Source organism: Myodes glareolus, chromosome 8, assembly GCF_982192425.1.
Source record: "Myodes glareolus chromosome 8, mMyoGla1.1, whole genome shotgun sequence".
In the NCBI taxonomy this organism is placed as follows: Eukaryota; Metazoa; Chordata; class Mammalia; order Rodentia; family Cricetidae; genus Myodes; species Myodes glareolus.
The window spans coordinates 556,214-562,950 of record NC_142033.1 but is presented as its reverse complement, the minus strand read 5'-3'; positions in this window follow the sequence as shown (position 1 = coordinate 562,950).

Below are 6,737 nucleotides of genomic sequence, written 5' to 3'. Positions count from 1 at the left end.
TATCTCCTAGCAACTTCTGAAAATCATTTAGAGTCTCCAATCAACCTGTCCTGATCTGAATCTTTTGCGGCCGAATCTGAGTTGTTGAAAGAAGGGCTCCCAAAAACTTCCCCACTTTGTCCCTCTGTACCTTTTCGGGGGCTATAACTAGGCCTTTGTTCTCTAGATCCTTAACGATCTGTACATAAACTTCTTCCAGCAATAGCGACATTGGTGCAGCTATTAATATGTCATCCATATAATGACAAACCCAGATGTTGGGATACTTCAGGCATTCTGGATTAAGAGCCTGTCCAACAAAGAGCTGACACATAGTGGGACTGCTGGCTATCCCCTGTGGCAAGATGCACCACTGAAATTGTGCATCTGGTTGTTCATGATTGACAGAGGGCAATGTAAAGGCAAAACGGCAACAGTCTTCCTTTGCCAAGGGTATTGAGAAAAAACAGTCCCTAATGTCAAGTATGATTACTGGTCAATCAGCAGGGATACTAGAAAGGATTGGTAAGCCCCATTGTACTGGGCCCATAACTGCATTTGTTGATTAACCGCCCTAAGGTCATGCAACAACCTCCACTTGCCTGATCTCTTTTTTATTACAAATATGGGCGTATTCCAAGGTGATTGAGAGGGTTCAAGGTGACCTGTAGCTAGCTGTTCTTGGACTAATTCCTGGGCAGCAAGCAGTTTTTCCTGGGAGAGGGGCCACTGGGGGATCCAGACCGGGGTGGAGGTAGTCCAAGGTATAGGAATTCCATCCCCAGTGGCCCCTACGAAAAACCCAGCCCTCTACGATCTATGTTTCCTTGTGCCTCTATAGGTTCTGTCATGCCTTGGAGACATTTTCCAAGCCCTTTTCCTGGTACAAATCCTGAACTCATCATAATATTTTTGCTAGCCAAAGAATATTCAGTAGACAGTTTCATGTCCATTTGGCTTAACACGTCTCTTCCCCAGAGGGTAATGGGAAGATTCACCACAAAGGGTTGGAATCTCCCTTTTTGTCCCTCACTAAAGGACCAGGTTAATTCCTTTGCACTTATTTCTGGAGCCTGGGCATAGCCCAAGACTAGTAATGTCTGGGAGGATGACTGCAGTGGCCAGCGTTTAGGCCAAAAGCCTTTGGCTTTGATGCTACGGTCGGCTCCAGTATCCAACAGTCCAGAAAATGTCCTCCCTTCTATCTCTAAATCTATTATCAGACGATTGTCAATTGTTAATGAAAGACATGCCAGATCAACTCCGGTGGAGCCAAGGCCCCTGTCACCTCTATACTTATCCTTAGTGGGGAAGCTAGCATGCAGACTGGGTAAAATTATTAATTGGGCTATCCGATCCCCTGAAGAGATAGCTGTTATACCTCGAGGGGAAGCACACAATATTTTTACAACTCCTTCATAATCAGGATCTATGACTCCTGGAGTAATGACCAATCCCTTCAAGGCAGACGAGGATCTGCCAAGAAGCAGACCCACCGTGCCCTTGGGTAATGGGCCTTTAAAATCTGACTCTACTGGCTGTACTCCCATTTGAGGTGTTAATACCACTCTGGAGGTGGCACAGATGTCCAGCCCTGCAGAGCCTGAGGTTGCTCTCCTGGCTGTGACGGGGGGGTGGTGAAATGATGGGTTCTGCAGTGCCCCATATATTCGTGGGCCCTGGGGATGGGGGCCCCTGTTCCCGTTTTTTGACTCTTGAGGTGTTGTAATGGGCTGCCCATGTATATCTTTTACCGACTGGCACTCATTTGCCCAATGTTTCCCTTTCTTACACCTAGGGCAAACATCCGGCTTGCGGTTTCCTGTTTTGCTCTCCCCTCCATTGTTTGGACATTGTTTCTTAGAATGTCCTTCCTGCCCACACCAAAAACATCCGCCACGCCCTTTACCAACTGTTTTTGCAGCTGCCAACATGGCTGCTGCTAACCCTGAATTGGACAAGGGCCCTCCAACTTCCCTGCATGCTTTCATCCATGCCTGCAAGCCTTTTGCCTTCCACGGGGCTATGGCACGCCTGCAGTCCTTAGTACATTGCTCGTACACTAATTGCTCTACGAGGGGCATGGTGTGGTCCATGTCCCCAAACGTGCGGCCTACAGCCTCCATCATATGCGCCATGAAGTCCGAGAATGGTTCTGTGGCGCCTTGGATTATTTTTGTAAGATTACCGGCCACTTCTCCTTTGTTGGGGATGGCTTTCCATGCCCGTGTGGCTATTGTGTTAATTTGTGTATAGACTTCTACTTGGAGAGTTGTCTGATTATTAAGCCACTGCCCCTGTCCCAGTAACATGTCTGCTGTCCAGAACTGATTCCTATTCATCACATTTGTTCTGGCCTGGGAATAGGTGAAGTCAGTATAAATTGATTTAAACTCCAAATACTGCCCTAAGGTTAAACATGCTTTGGCCACACCAAACCAATCTGAAGGAGTCATGGCATTTTGGGCAAGATGCTCCATGAGGGCCAGGGTAAAACTAGCACTCACCCCATACGTCCTGACCGACTCGGCCAGATCCTTCAGTTGCTTATATCCTACTGGCTCATGATATCTATTTTGCGTAGCGGGGTCTTCAAATACTGGAAATGCACTGGCCAGCCGACTCCATGTGCTGGGTTTTATAAAAAATGCACCTGAGGCAACTGGTGCAGATGGGATCCCTGTCAGCTGCCCCTTTCGCGGGCAATATGGAGGTGGATTGGAGTTGTCCGGACTATACCATCCCCGCGCATACTCCGCGGCAACTTCTTCTAATTCTTCCTCCTCTTCTAAATCCAACTCCTCCTCAGAGGTATCTGAGAGAGTCAGGTGTACAAACTCATCCAGTACTGGGTACAGCCCAGAGGGTTTTTGTCCCATTTTCCCATGGTCTGTCTTTTCTTTATTTCCTTTAGAGCTCTTTTTACTATCCCTAGGTTTCCTTTCTTTTAGTTCTCCCTCCTTTTTGCTATCTGATTCTGACATGCTATCCTGGTGGGCAGAGAGAGCTCTGTGACTCTCGCTGACAATTTCAATGCACGTGCCATCTTTAAGGCAAGAGTGTATCAACCGCCACAGGGGCTTTGTTCCTGGCCGTAATTTCCCCTCAGCTTTAGCCTTTTCGAGATCTCGTCCTAGCTTTACCCAACAGGGGAGATTGACGTCCCCTGTCACCCCGAACCATGGAGCCGCCTGGTCAATGTCCTCCAAGAATCCCCTTATAGAGCGATCAGAGATCTTTAGACCTCGCTGTTTCAACAATCGCTGAAGCGGGCGGAGAAAACTCTCTGCGACTCGCGGGTTTGAAGTGTCATTCCCCATGATGTTAAGACGATCACATCTACTACCCACAATAGGACTATTCCTCCCACCAGCACATCACTGTTACCTTAGGAGAACTTACCGGTACCGCTGCTCCGTACGCCTAAGTTCTGAATCCTTCCCGATGAGCTGGGGGTCCTTGCACGGTGACCAGATGTCAACTTCCTGGGTGTCGGCACCACTTGTGGCACGCCGTGTCCGCCAGCAGAAGAGATGACCACAACAGGATTCTTCTCAGAATGTACTTTTATTGGGAGCGCACAAACTTGAGGATGGCGAAGGACCCCGGACCCTGGCGCGTACGGCTTATAAGCCGTGCAGAACAAAGCCTGAGATGTGTCCGAGTCTGAATGGCTCTGGCTGCTCCTGATCTTACGCATCAGCTCACGATTGGTGGCTAGATCACGCCATTCGGGAAAGCGCGCCAAGCGCCTCGTGGTGAGGCCAAAGCTGCTTGAGAGGCAGGAAATGACAGCAGGGTTGTGGCGCCTTGGCGCCCTACACTTCACCATTTGAGAATTGCTCCACCTCATATCTTGAGTGGTTTAAGTTTGGATGTATTATAAAGACAGCTATTTGTTAACATCACTTTGGTACCTTCCTTTGATTTGAATAAAAATACAAGTGGATCCTGGGCTTAGCAGAAGTTGTACTTGATATCTAATAGGAGAATATGAATTCAGTGAAGATTTTCATTACTCTTTCTCCTTTTACTCTGTAAGTTATGATTTCATTCCGAACTCCACTATATGAGATGCTAAGTATCCCTATTATTCCAAACTGGCTAATGTCCTTTTTCTATGAATTTGTAATTCATATGAAGCAAATCACCTTGAGTCAAATCAGAAGGTAAAATGTTGTGTTACTGTCAGAATGCTCATGATTTGATCATGTGTCAGGCTGTGAATATGTCATTTGAGCCCTTTCTCTAAATGACTGCCATCGACTTTTCTCTTTCTGTTTCAAGACCCAAGTGGATTTTATTCAGCTGATGATGACTCCAAAGGCAAAGAGTTCCTGGAAGGTAACCCGTGGTGCTTCACGATGTATGGACCAAGAAGCCCAGAGAACTACCACAACAGGTGGTTAAACAATGGCCATCCTCCCTGGACTCCACACATCTCCTGACAGGGCTGCAGCAGCATGTGGGAACAGTTCAGCTGTGAAACCAGACAAGGACATTAAGAAAGAAAAGAAGGGCCTGCTGAAGCTCATCTCTGGTGCCTCCACCAAATGTGAGCACCCCTGCCAGCCTCACCTAGTTTGGACATGGAGCTGGGTGCAGGTCAGGTGACCTGCAGGAAGCACTGGGTCCTGAGTTGTTGCTAGTAGGTAATCACAGCTGGTCTGGCTCCTACCCCACAGATGGAGATGGTCCAGTGGTCTCAGGGACAGTAGCCACAGCCCAAGATGTTTTCATAGCAAGGCAAGCTCCCTGGACTCCTCAGTGCCCACTGCTCCAGCACCTCAGTGGGACTGCTCCTCCCTGGTTCCTGTCATGCTTGAGGCCAGACCTGTTAACTGTGAAAGGCACAGGGTGGTGCTTTCCTATCCTCCTCAGAGTGAGGCAGAGCTTGAACTTGAAGAAGATATTGTGTTCTTTCATAAAAATGAGAGTATGGTGGTTCAAAGGCACATTACAAAGAATTGGAAAGATCGGCCTTTTGGAGGGGAGCTTTGTGAAAATATACGAGAAGATTCCATGTCAAGAAAGGGTAACATCACATCACGTGAGTAAAGAGCACAGAGGAGGGTCATAGTAAGAGTACAGATGTGGAATTCCAGATCTCCAGGAGCTGAGCAGAGGTGGGCACCTGACTCCAGAACCCGGGCCTGGCTACCCCTGTGGGCAGAGTGAAAGAGGTACCTTGTGTGGTTTCTGTCCCTCTGGATTCTGATGTGTGAAGTGTGCCTTGTACTGTTTAATGAACTACACAGAGAAATGCCTATATTATGAAGATGTATAACTAAAACGGACAATTGTTTACAAGGCTTAACTGATTTATTTGCCTTTTTAAAACTTAAACTTTCTTGTAATCGCAAATTCTTTGAATTTTGATTTTTAAAAATTACTAATTTATGAAATGATGGCTAAGAATAAGTTAGATTTTTCTCCTGTTGATGTGAAGAGATTCTTTTTGGAATAGTCTGTTCCTTCTCCTCTTCTTGCTGCCCTCCTCCCCTGGTTATATTTTGCTTCTTTTAGGCAAAAATGCCAGTTTCCCAAACAGACAACTGAATCGGTACCAACAGGGATCTGGGGCAGGGAGACAGTGGCTCCTGAAGAGAGGAGTCAGTGGGCCCCATCTTTCTGTTTTGATCAGAAATCCGCCCAAAGACCTAATCCTCGATTTTACATTGTGGATGTTTCATTTTTCCTAGAATGAAGTGGGTAAAGTAAGAAGAAAAATTAAGCACAGCCATTGACTAAAAATACATCATTGCTAACACAAGCAGCTCACTGCTTTGGTTGAAAAGGAAGAGAAATTGAAGTTGTAGCTGCTGTGTGTGAATGACTTGGAAACACAATTCCCATTTTACCCTCAAGTGATCTGCCTGCTCACAACACAGTAAAAATTGTAGAGACAGTGGGGGTAAGAGATGCAGTCGTATTGAAGTCAAAGGCTGTAAAGAACAAGAGAAAGTTTCCATTCATCCACTGTGAGTCCCCTGCCATCTTGCATGTGTTACTGGATTTACACAGTGATGTGGACGGTGCACGGTGTGTATATGCCATTGCCATTATTACTCAGAATTGATAGATACAGGAGGTTTAAACAATAAACAGCATTCTCTTCTCTACTCCACCACCATTACTGACCAAGATATCCTGAGTGTGCTTGCTCTGTCTCTGAAGCCATGTATTAGCCAGCACACAAGTCGTTAGTTAAAAGGCCGACTGATGTGCCAGGCAAGTTTATCCAGGAGACCACTGGCTTCTGTGACTGTGGTGAAGCTCTTCAGGACTTGCTGGGAGTGTCTGTACCCACACCTTGCAAATGCTGCAGGGTCGAACCAAGTCCATCTCTTTATAGAAATCCTGTGACATCTGGTGGTGTCTTCTTCCAGTTTCATCTCAACCAAGGGTCTGGGTAGTCCTGGAAACAGCTGGAGGTAGACATCCTGGGAGTGAATGAGACTGTTCCACGGTTCTCTTGTGGGTAAGTTAAGTAAGAACGTCAACATACCTTTTCCTTTTCTGGGAAATTGTCACATGAATTGAAGAATCAAGTAAAGGCAAGAGATTCCATTGTCTTCAAAACCTGTGTAATGTGATTGGAAGAGGAATCATTCCTGTTAATCATTTTTGATATATAATCAGCATGTATTACATTCCTTTGTGTTGAATTAAAAGATACTTTACTAGGATATCCAGATAACATAATAAGGTTTGGAGACATGAACTTTATTTAGAAAAACAGCTGACATCAGCTTTCA